Raw genomic sequence first — 12,775 nt, 5'->3', positions numbered from 1 at the left:
TATTTAACGGCATAGAAATTTATCTTACAAATTCTCCTAGTTCAAAGGTCGAGTTTTACTTGACTAACCCGCCCTAAGACAATTTTTAGCAAAAAATACAAAGACAATTATCTCCACAAACATTTCACTCATCTCATATCCTAATTTCAAGAGTAGACTGGTCAAATCAACTATTTACAATAAAAAATCTGAACCTCTATCAATTAATATACAAAAAAATATTAGTCTAATTATCAATTTACTTAGAAAGAGTATTAGTTTTAGACGATTGAGTCTGTTCAGTTTTTTTAATTCCAAATATTCTGAAACAAAACCAAAGTGAAATTTTTTTAAAACTGAACTGCCAAAATTCAATTGCTTTGGTCAATTTAGGGGATGTTTCGTAGCCTGCGAATATGACTATTGCAAGAGTAGTTGCATGCAACTAGACTATTTTATTAGTTGTAGGTGTTAGTTTTGCTACAACTAGCCACTTGCAGTTGCAACTATATTTGCAAAACACTCTTAGTTTCAACTTTTGATTTACAGCCATAATGGATGCAAGTTGAGTTGCAACGAAAAGAAACTATAAATCAAGTAAGTCGCAATGATAGCTGCAACAAATCATTGTCTAAAAAATACTAATTTTTTTTTGGAAAAAAATGTATTTTTCAATGGCTAATTTAAAAATTATTATTTTCTCAAAATATTTTCATTAATAATTATAGTAGAAATAATATTTGAGAAATAATATTTTTTTGAAAAATATTACTTTCTTTTTTCAACAATATTTATTTTTCAAAAATATTATTTTTAGTTGGATCTAAGATGCAAGCTTGAGGGGCGAATAGGTTTACTTCTGTTTTTCGCTAAAAACATAGAATATGCAGCAGAAAAGATAAATTAAGAGTGATCAACTATAATCAAACACAAATAGCAACCAATCAAGAACACACAAGATTTTATATTGGTTTAAATAATAATTCAACATCCACTCTTCCTTCTCATAAAGAGGCTTCTCACAATATAAAGAGTTCCCCTAAATTACAAACTCAATTCCGTAGGCTTATAAGACCGCACCCTAAAATCTACCCGAAACCAATCGTCTAATCTAACTCTCCATAATGAACAACACCTAGCTCCAGCTAGTCCCAACCCTCCTTTCAAATCAGCTTGAGTACATCGTAAAAATAATTTCAAACCAAAACTAACATGAACAATTAAAGCTTGGAATATCAAAAAGATCTTACAACCCTTTTATTAAACAAACCGTCCTTTGATGAATATAGCATAGTTCGATGAAGAACGATGTACAAAATCAATCCAAGGGTAACTCTCCTTGCTGAAATAATTTAAAAATGTTGTGTGTGATGAGTAAAAGTTTGTTAATTCTCTAGGGGTCAAATCCTTCACCAAAATCTCTCACAAATAAAAAATTCTCTCTCTCTCTCTCTCTCTCTATCTCTCTCTCTCTCTCTCTCCCTCTCCCTCTCCCTCTCATAAAATTCTTAATAGATCAAGAAAGAGATATCCTAAATTTGGTAGAGATTAGAGATAAAAAAACAATGAATGGATAAGAAATCTAAAATTTTTATAATCAGCATGTTTACCATTAATGGTGACTCTCGATTATCAATGGTGTCAAGGCCCCATCGATGTTTGAGAAGCTCATCAACGAAATAAAAGTGTCTAGAATAAAAATAATTGATGAGTGTTATTGTCCATCGATGAGCTCTTCCTACCATCGGTGGTGAATGCCTACCATCAATGATTAGGAGGCTGAAATCAGCTTTTGAGTTGATTCTTACTTTTGTTTCACCTTGTATACTTCTTAAACTTATATTTATTTGTAGTGTATCATCTCAATAAATATTAGCATCAAATAAGAGTTTTTTTATTACTCAAACAAAATATATTGTATGGACTACATCCTAGTAATCTCTCTCTTTTAATAATAACAAACTTAAAAATTAAAATACCAAAATACACACATATTTGAGATATACAAATAGTAATAATAAGTACAAATATACTGTCATGGAAAAACAAATGATATGCAAAACTCTCCCTACATTCATACATTCATGAAAAGTGCAATCAAGCACAGGTATTGTAAAACTCCTCCTAAAATAATGTAATGAATGTTTTAAAAAAAATTAAAAAGAAATCAAAACTTGAAACTATTTAGACAAAAACTCAACTCATGCAAAAAATCATCAAATTTAATTTATGGAAAAATAACACAAGAAATTAAAATTTAATTACAGAACACATGAACATGAGAGAAATCATGTCTAAAGTCATACACAAAAAGATTAAATATCAATGTAAAGTGAGTGAAACAGATAGTAAAGGAGTTATACTAGTTTATTCAACAAAGTCAAGTATATCAAAGTTAATGTTGAGTAATAATAAGACTTAAACTATCTCAATCTTATAGAGTAAGATCCAAAATGTCGCCCTATTATCTCAACTATATAGGATTTAGAAGGAAGAACGATATTGTTTGGAGGATAATTCACACCATCTCTAAACATAATACATATTTAGCATAGGATGACTATCCTTTGAGATATGCACAAACATAATCCATGAGTGTGGGTCTTTGACCATATTTTAATTAATACACTTAATTTTCCAAGGATTTCATAATGATGTGAATCTTTCATAATCTTCTAATGAATAATACACTCTTATTATTTGATATATTTTTAATATAAATGTATTTTTATACATATAAAGAAAGGTTTCGTGCATTAGCCAAGACAAAATTTGCTAAAAACACTTGATATCATAAAAAAATATCTAAAAACTAAATACAAGACTCTATATCACTATTTCACATCACAAAATATAATAAGTATAGAAATACTTGTGTGAAATTATTGCGTGAAATATCTCGTATGAACAATGTGTCATGTAATCATCTTTTAATCATTGTGTATAAAAAAATATATTGAAAAAAGATACATATGTAACAATATTAAACCTATATACCAAAAGAATAGTCTCATCTGAATCAAACATGTTAAAGTATATGTAAACGTGGGGGCCACCATATTTAATAAACACGGAGCAAAGTGAAAAATGAAGTGCGACCCACCCAAATGAATCCACAGCTCTCTTATATATATACCAAAGCTATCTATATATTTTTTGTAAGGGCAGGGTTTCTTAAGCGGCGAGTGATTAGATCTTTTGAAGCAGCGAGTGGCTGATTCGTGTGCAAGGCGGCTTGCAAGTAAGGGAAATGCAAAGGCAAGGCGGCGTGCAAACAAGAGAATGCAGAAGAAGTCAAGTTGATCTTTGTGTTTCTTGGTGGCTGTTCTTGGGGGTTGACGACTGTCCTTTTTTGAGAGAGGGATTAAGAGGAATTTGAGAGATTGTTTGAGGGTTTAGATTGTGAGATTTTAAATCCTAGTTGTATTCTCTTCCTCTAATAGTAGATCTCCCCCCGCCTTGCCCTGTGGACGTAGGCAACTTGCCGAACCATGTAAAATAGTTTGTCTTGCTGTTATTTATAATAGCTTATAGGTTCTCTCGACAAGTCAGTCCTAGAACTAATGAGAGGAAGAGCTGATATCCTACTTTGTTGAGATATTTTTCTTTTGGTTCTTGTTTTCTTTGTAAAATAGGAATTTTGTTATGATCTAATCTCTTGTTGTGCACATTACGCACCGGAGGTGCTACTGAAAATTTTCGCTGCGCACAACAAGTGGTATTAAAGCTTTAGGTTTGGCTTGAGGCTTGTTCGAAGGATTCGATGAAGGATTCCTATCTGAAGAGTTAGATCAACAATATGGGAGAAGCAAGCACATCAGATTCGTCTTTTACGAATGTGATACAGAGTCTGAGCATCAATAACACGAAGATTGATGTTCTAAAGTTCGATGGCAAGATTAATTTTGGATTATGGAGGTGTCAGGTGATGGACACCTTGGATGCATAGAATTTGGAGGAGACTCTTGAGTTACAAGAGAAACCCGAAGATATAGAGGATAAAGTTTGGAAGAAGATGAATAGTAGGGCTTGTGGAGTTATTCAGTCATGCTTGACGCCAGATCTTATTTATGACATAATGAACGAGATGTCGGCGAAGAGAATATGGGAAACACTCAATAAGAAGTATCTTACAAAGAGCATTAAGAATCAGCTTCACTTGAAGAAGAGGTTTTACCAATTCAAGATGAAGAGGGGAGTTTCCATCAGAGAGCATGTCAACAATTTCACGAAGCTATTTTTAGATATGGCCAATGTAGATATCATGGTTGAGGATGAAGACAAGACGATGTTACTTTTGTGTTTGTTGCCCGAGGATGATTACTGTACGTTCGTTCTCACTATGATCAATGGAATAACTACTATTAGCTATAAGGAGGTGACCTCAGCTTTGGTGAATTATGAGTTGAGGAAGAGTGATGGTGAACCCTCCGAGAAGGCATCGGGAGATACACTAGCAGTTTGAGACCGTGATCCAAACCGCCACCAGTTCAATCGTTTAAAATCGAAGAATAAAGGTGGCCATAAGAGTGTTGGTAGAAATCAATGTCGGTATTGTAAAGAAGAAGGACATTGAAAGATTGAATGCCCAAAGTGGAAGGAAAAAGCTAGGAAGAACAAGGGGAAAGATGTACAAGCTTTAGAAGTGAATGTTACAAAAGCTATTGATGAACATTCAAAGTCAGATTCTTCGGACTATTCGTGTCCTACACTACCGTCAGTTTTCTATTCCGACTCCACGGAGTGGATGTTGGATTCAGGAGCCATATATTACATATGCCCTAGAAAGGATTGGTTCTCTAGCTTTGAGGAGCTGAAAAGAGGGGATGTCGTACTTATGGGAAATAACCATGTATGCCCTATTGGTGGTATTGGTTCAGTCCGGATTAGGATGCATGACGGAGTGGTGAGGGAATTGAAAGAAGTGAGGTTCGTGCCGCAGTTGATGAAGAACATCATTTCTTTTGGTAATTTGGAGGCATCTAGTTATCGGGTGACCTTAGAGGATGCTACAGCGAAGGTCACGAAGGGTTCTATGGTGGTGATGCGAGGAGTCAGGGAAAACTTCCTATACTACTTGAAGGACAAGACAGTTATAGGGGGTCTGGCAGCTTTTATCACTACAGAGGAGGACACTATCACATTATGGCATATGAGACTATGACACACAGGAGATAAGTCCCTATAGTCATTAGCGAAATAGGGGCTATTGAAAGGTTCTAAGACCTACAAGATGGAGCCGTGTGAGCATTGTGTACTTGGGAAGAAGACTAGAGTGAAGTTTAGCACCGCTATTCACAACATCCAAGGTACATCGGATTACATTCACACAGATATTTAGGGTCCTTCTAAGAACACATCATTTGGTGGGGCTAACTATTTTATCACTTTCATTGATGACTATTCCAGGAGGAATTTGGTATACCCTATGAAGCATAAACATGATGTCCTGGATATTTTTGTGGAGTGGAAAAAGAAAGTGGAGCTACAGACAGGTAGAAAGGTGTAAACTCTACGTTCAGATAATTGTGGAGAGTATAAGAGTGATTCATTTTTACAGTTTTATCGGGATCACGGCATTAGACGACACTTCATAGTTCGAGAGACACTGCAGCAGAACGGGGTGGCTAAGAGATTGAACCATACCTTGCTGGAGAAGATGCGATATATGATGATGCAGAATGGATTACCTATATCCTTTTAGGCTGAGGCGTTGGTTTATGTGAGCCATCTCGTGAATAAGTTGTCGTGCACTACAATACAGGGGAAGACACCGTTGGAGCGTTGGTCTGGTTCGGTAGCTAGTGACTATGAGTCACTTTGGATATTTTGGTGTCCTACTTATTACCATGTTAGTGATGGTAATTTGAATCTGAGGGCGAGGAAAGTAGTCTTTGGGGGATTTAGAGATGGAGTTAAAGGCTTCAAGTTATGGGATCCACAGGACAAAAAGATAGTTATTAGTAGGGATGTCACATTTGACGAGACGTACATTATGAAGCCTCAAGTTCCTCAGCAGGTAGAGGAAGACCAGATTTGGGAGATTTCACAGCAGGTGGAGGATGATGTAACTCCACTCACTCCAGAGAGCATTGTATCTATCGATGCTCCTACAGAGGTGACACTGGAAGGAGATGGGATGAAAGCCGAGTAGATAGAGGATACAGTGGATTGTAAGACTCAGAAACATGATCATGTTCAGGAGTCCATTGCAGTGAATAGACCTAGAAGGGTGATCCATCGGTCAGTTAGGTATAATGATGTCATGGTCGCATATGCATTATCAGTGAAGGTCGTTGATGATATGGTTCCATCCATATTCAGGGAGACAGAGTCTAGCCCTGATTTTATCAGGTGGAGGGAAGCTATGGAGGAGGAGATGCAATCTCTTTAGAAGAACGACACTTGGGAACTTGTAAAGCTACCTAAGAGTAAGAAACCTATTGGTTGTAAGTGGGTATATGCGAAGAATGAGGGATTTTCTATTGGGGACATTCGGTTCAAAGCCAGAGTGGTTGCCAAGGGATATGCACAGCTTGAGGGCATTGATTACAATGAGGTATTTTCACCCGTTGTGAAGCATTCGTCGATTCAGATTTTATTAGCGTTGGTGGCACAACTGGATTTGGATTTGGTCCAGATGGATGTCAAGACAGCCTTTCTACATGGATATTTAGAAGAGGAGATCTACATGACATAACCTATGTGGTTCAAAGCTGTAGGAAAGGAAGAATTAGTGTGCAAGCTGAAGAATTCTGTTTACGGATTGAAGCAATAGCCACGACAATGGTACAAGAGATTCGACGTCTTTATGATTGGCCAAGGGTACACGAGGAACTCATATGACCCATGTGTTTACATGTACAAGCTACAGGATGGTGAGTATATCTATTTGTTACTATATATTGATGATATGCTTATTGCCTCCACGAATTCTTCGGCTATTCGAAAGTTGAAAAAGGTGCTATCATCCGAGTTTGAGATGAAGGATCTTAGAGAGGCAAAGAAGATATTGGGTATGGAGATCGAGAGAGACAGGGTGAAGGGGAGATTAAAGCTTACACAGAGGAGTTATCTGCATAAGATGTTGAAGAAATTTAGCTTTAATGGAAATGCAAAGGTAGTGAGTATTCCATTGGCTCCCCACTTCAAGCTTTCAGCTAGTATGTCGCCTGTTTTAGTTGAGGACAGAGATTATATGTTAAAGGTTTCATATGCTAGTGTAGTAGGTAGGTTGATGTATGCGATGGTGTGTACGAGGCCAGATTTATCATAGACCGTGAGCATGGTATCGAGATACATGCACGACACCGGGAATGGTCATTGGGAGGCCGTGAAGTGGATTCTATAGTATGTTAAAGGTACCATAGATATTGGATTAATTTTCCAGAAGGATGAGAAGAATGGGCAGGATTGTATTAGTTGCGTGGACTTGGATTATGCTGGAGATCTTAACAAGCGCCGGTCTACTTCAGAATATGTGTTTATATTGGCAGGAGCACCAGTATGTTGGAGATGTACACTTCAGTCCACAGTGGCTCTCTCTACTACAGAGGCGGAGTATATGGCGGTGACTGAAGCTGTTAAGGAGGTTTTATGGTTGCGTGGATTATTAGAGAACTTAGGGATTGCACAGGAGACCCTTCGGGTATATTATGATAGCATGTTAGCTATCTATTTGGCAAAGAACTAGGTTTATCATTCGCGTACAAAGCACATCGATGTCAGATTCTACTTTGTTCGTGACATTTTGGATAATGAAGATGTCATATTGGAAAAGGTCTACACGAAGGATAACATTGCAGATATGTTAACCAAAGTTGTTTCAGGTGTGAAGTTTGGTTATTGTTTGGAGCTTTTGAACATTCTTCGGTGTTGAGGTCTTTGGAGGCCATTTGGTGAACTATGTGAGGCTTGACTCATTAGGCAAGAGGATACATAGGCAGTCTTTACGATGCAGCCGGTTTGGATTAGTTGGTTTTGATGGGGGTGAGATTGTTTGGACTCTCGTTCGGGTTCTTGACTTGTTATGGATTGAGTCCGTTGTCGTGAATTAACTTCACGGCGTACTGGACACAATAAGTGGGACATTTGGATGCTTTGGTGTCGGCTCAATTTTGTGAAAACTTCACCGAGGTGGATAATTATAAACGTGAGGGCCACCACGTTTAATAAACATGGAGCAACGTGAAAAATGAAGTGTGGCCCACCCAAACAAATCCGCAGCTCTCCTATATATATACCAAAACTATCTATATAACTTTTGTAAGGGCAGGGTTTCTAAAGCGGCGGCTGATTAGATCTTTTGAAGCAGTGAGCGGCTGATTCGTGTGCAAGGCAGCGTGCAAGCAAGGGAAACGCAAAGGCAAGGTGGCGTACAAACAAGAGAATGCAGAAGAAGTCAGGCTGTTGTTTGGGTTTCTTGGTGTCTGTTCTTGGGAGTTGACGGTTGTCCTTTTTTGAGAGAGAGATTGAGAGGGATTTGAGAGATTGTTTGAGGGTTTAGGTTGTGAGATTGTAAACTCTAGTTGTATTCTCTCCCTCTAATAGTAGATCTCCCCCCTCCTTGCCCCGTGGACATAGGCAACTTGCCGAACCACATAAAATAGTTTGTCTTGCTGTGATTTGTAATAGCTTGTAGGTTCCCTTGACAAGTCAGTCCTAGAACTGATGACAGGAATAGATGATATCCTACTTTGTTGAGATATTTTACTTTCGGTTCTTGTTTCCTTTGTGAAACGGGAATTTCGTTGTGATCTAATCTCTTGTTGTGCACCTTGCGCACCGGAGGTGCTGCTGAAATTTTCGCTATGCACAACAGTATATTCATAGGCATATCCACATTTTTTAAAGAAAACAAAAAGAAAAAAAATGAAATTTTTGTCTTGCTTTTAATTAAAAAAAGAAAAAAATTGAAAAAACAACCTAAAAGAAAAAGAAACAAAAAATGTGCATACAACAAGAGAGGTCATAGAATATACCTATATTTACCTCTTTAAGAAGATTTGCTGAAACAATCGTTTATGCAAGCATCGCCTATCTTCACAATGTATCCTCACTTGAATGTCTCATTTTGCAACATATCAACAACTTTTCATCCTACACCCAAATAATTTACACTTTTAGAATAAATATGTAGAAAATATAAAGTGTAACATTTGCATGTCCATTATTATTCAAATCAATCGAACCTATTTGAAATAATCAAAGTTGTATGTGTAGGTTCAAAATATGAATAGACATATCTTTGTCCAATACACTTCTAATGGATATGAGATTATCACTAAGCTCTCAAGAAAAAAAATATTAAGGACTTCAAAAAGAAATTACCTATCCCACCAACTCTAGTCATTTTACCTTGTTTGTTATTCTAAAAAAGTCACATACTCATGCTTCTTTTTTGGTTAGGCTAAGAAATAGATTCTTATCTTCTGAATATGACTTGAACAACCCAAAAGAATATTGTCTTGCTTCTTAATTTACCTTCCTGCATACCTACAGAAAAGCAAAAATTTGGAGCTAAGTATTCACATAGGTCCATGTTAATTAGCAATTATACATTTTAGTACCCAAATCTGCTTAATTGTTTAATGACAAGCATTCGACATTTCATTGAAATATGACTCATTCTACCACATAAAGTACAAATAGTAAAAAAATGCATAAGAAATGGATGCAAATAGAGTTAAATTGTTCCTTCTATAAGAGAAGGTTAAAACTTTTATGTTTTTCCAAATATGAATAACCAAGTTTAATTTTAGCTTTTGAAAATAATTGATTGGAAAGGACCATGTTTAAATCATTAGGATCCAATAAAAAAATTCACGGCCTTTTCCAAATCAATATTTTTGGACTTAAGCTGTTCATTTTCAGAAACTATGATAGTGCCTATAGTTTTAAATTTTTCTTTGTTCAGAAGACAACTCACATAAAAGCTTATTTATCTTAGCAACTAATTTTTCAATTTCACTTGATTTTTCAGCTAGTTGCCTGGATAAATTAAAATTCATGTCTCTATACATAGAACATTGTATATATTCAAATAAGATATTTTCACTTGTTTTGTTAGATGTAACTTACTTTAAGAAAGAATTTTTAATTTTATCTGTTAGCAATTTGTTATCCTTCTTTAAACTTGAATTCATCTTTTGTACAACTTATACTTTTCAGTAAACCTTTCAAATTGACTTAACATCTCAACATAATTATCATACAAAGTATCATAAGTTAGGCATACCTCATTGTCGGAGCTCTCATGTTTGGAATTGTCCGAATTACCTTCATTAGACATGAGATAACTATATGCTATTTTGTCAACATCGGTCAAGCTACTCTTCGGTATTTCTTCTCCGCTCTACATATCACATGTCGTCACTTTGAAGCTTTCTCCCTTCTCTTTGTATTCCTTTTTGTTCAGTGAGCAATTCTTCCTTAAGTGATCGGGTTTCCTATACTAAAAATAAGTTGATTCAGTATCAAAATTATTAGAATTATATCTATTTACCTTGTTGTGTAGTTACTCCATTTGTCTTGCATGAACGTATGACCGTCATTTGATTTGAAGAAGGATTCAAAGCCTTTAAGAATTTGATCTATATTGTTATCTTTCTCACTATCAGAACTCAATCTCCAACAAATATTTTTCTTGGCCTTTGATTTCTCATTTTGGTTTGAGAGCCCATGATTTATTCTTTAGTTTATCCTTTAATTGCTCTTCTCTCTCCTTCAATCTCGTCTCATATGTGATAAAATCTTCTACAATAATATCAAGAGAGAATTCAGATAAATTTTGTAATTATTCAATAGCCGTTATCTTTAGTTTCCAATCCCTAAAAAGAGAATGAAATTTTTTTTCTCACAAGCTCCTTATTATTATATTCTTTTCCTATAGTCTCTCACTTGTTCACAATGTCCGTAAATCAAGTGAACATATCCTGAATACTCTTTAAAGACTTCATCTTGAAATTTTTATACTTACTCACAAGTATTGTAAATTTCGCCTTTTTATCTATGAAGTCATTTCGTGTGTAACTTCTAAAGTATTCCAGTTTTTCTGCATAGTAGAACAATTTGTCACACGGTTAAACTCTTCAGTAATTAAAGAATAATAAATAGTGTTCATAGATTTTGCATTAAAGAATAAATCTTTTTATTAGGAGAGGTTCACTTATGTCTATGAGTGGTAGTGGTAGTAACACCTACAACGTTAGTTAGTTTACTATAAACATTCTCTACACTGCTCCAAACATCATTATTGGTGGACAACAAAAAGACTTTCATGTGTGCTTTTCAATATTTGTAGTTTATTCCATCGAAAAAGAAGGCTCAGTTAACTGCATGTCCCTTAGAAAAAATCATTGTGGTGATCAAACTAGACATCTCTACCCTAGGTTATGAATCCTAAAGATATGTAAACAAGTTTCTAATACCATTTGTTGGGTCTGAGATGCAAGCCTAAAGGGGATGAATAGGGTTGCTATCATTTTTTACCAAAAACATAAAATAAGTAGCAGAAAAGATAAAATAAAAGCGAACAATGACAATCAAACACAAATAGCAACCAACCAAGAATGCATAAAATTTTATAATGGTTTGGATAACAATCCTACGTTCACTCTTTCTTCTTGCAAGGAGGCTTTCTCGCTACGTAAAGAGTTATTCTAAATTACAAACCTGATTCAGTAGACTTACAAGATCATACTCTAAAATCTACCTGAAACCAATCATCTAACATAACTCTTCACAATGGGTAACAACTAGCCTTAGTTAGTCCTAATTCTTAATTCAAACTGACTTGAATACACCGTAAAAATAAGTTTAAACCAAAACTAATACAAACAGTTAAAGCTCAGAATATTAGAAAAGATCTTACCGCCCTTTTATAAAACAAATTGTTCTTTGATGAATTTAAATGTAGCTCAATGAACAAAGATATAGAAAATCAATCCAAGAGCACTTTCCTCACTGAAATAATCCAAAGATGTTGTGCGCTAAGAGTAAGAGTTTATCGAGGCTCGAGGGTCAAATCCTTCACTGAAATCTCTCGCAAATCAAAATCCTAGAACTCTCTCTCTCTCTCTCTCTCTCTCTCTCTCTCTCATTGATATAAAGTTCTCAATAGGTCAAGAGATATCCTAAACTTGGTAGAGATTGCAAATAAAATAAATAACGAACATGCGAGATTTAATCTAAAAATTTTACAATTATCGTGTTTACCATCGATGGTGACTGTTGACCATCAATAGTGTCAAGGCCCCCATTGATGGTTGAGAGGCCCATCAATGATATAAAAGTGTCTGGAATAAAAGTTATCATTGTGTGTTACTGACTATTGATGAGCTCTTCCTACCATCAATGATTAGGAGATTAAAATTAGTTTTTGAGCTGATTTTCGCATTGTTTCGCTTCATACACTTCTTACTGTTAGATCTCATGTTATGAGCCTATATCTTCTAATCTTGTTTTGATGATTACAAACAATTTCTAATATTATTTGTCTAGTGTTTGTGTTTTTTATTAGGTATTCTAGATAAACAATATGTTGGAGGGTGGATGGAATTGCGCATTCACTGTCATATCCAATGGAGGTTGGCGGAATTGTGATATGAAGCCTATGCAATTCAAGTTGAAGATCCAAGCTCAAGCTTCATCCGTAAGTTTATCAAGATAGAGCTTCATTGAAGATCACAAGCTTGGGTATATCTAGTTTAAGGTTTTATATTATGTGTGTTAGTACTTTAAGCTCAATTATATACACACATACACGTTTTAGTTTTTGTATATATATATATATATA

The sequence above is a fragment of the Asparagus officinalis genome, chromosome 3 (genome assembly GCF_001876935.1).
Source record: "Asparagus officinalis chromosome 3, Aspof.V1, whole genome shotgun sequence".
NCBI lineage: Eukaryota > Viridiplantae > Streptophyta > Magnoliopsida > Asparagales > Asparagaceae > Asparagus > Asparagus officinalis.
The sequence above is the reverse complement of the archived record's forward strand: the minus strand, read 5'-3'. Positions refer to the sequence as shown.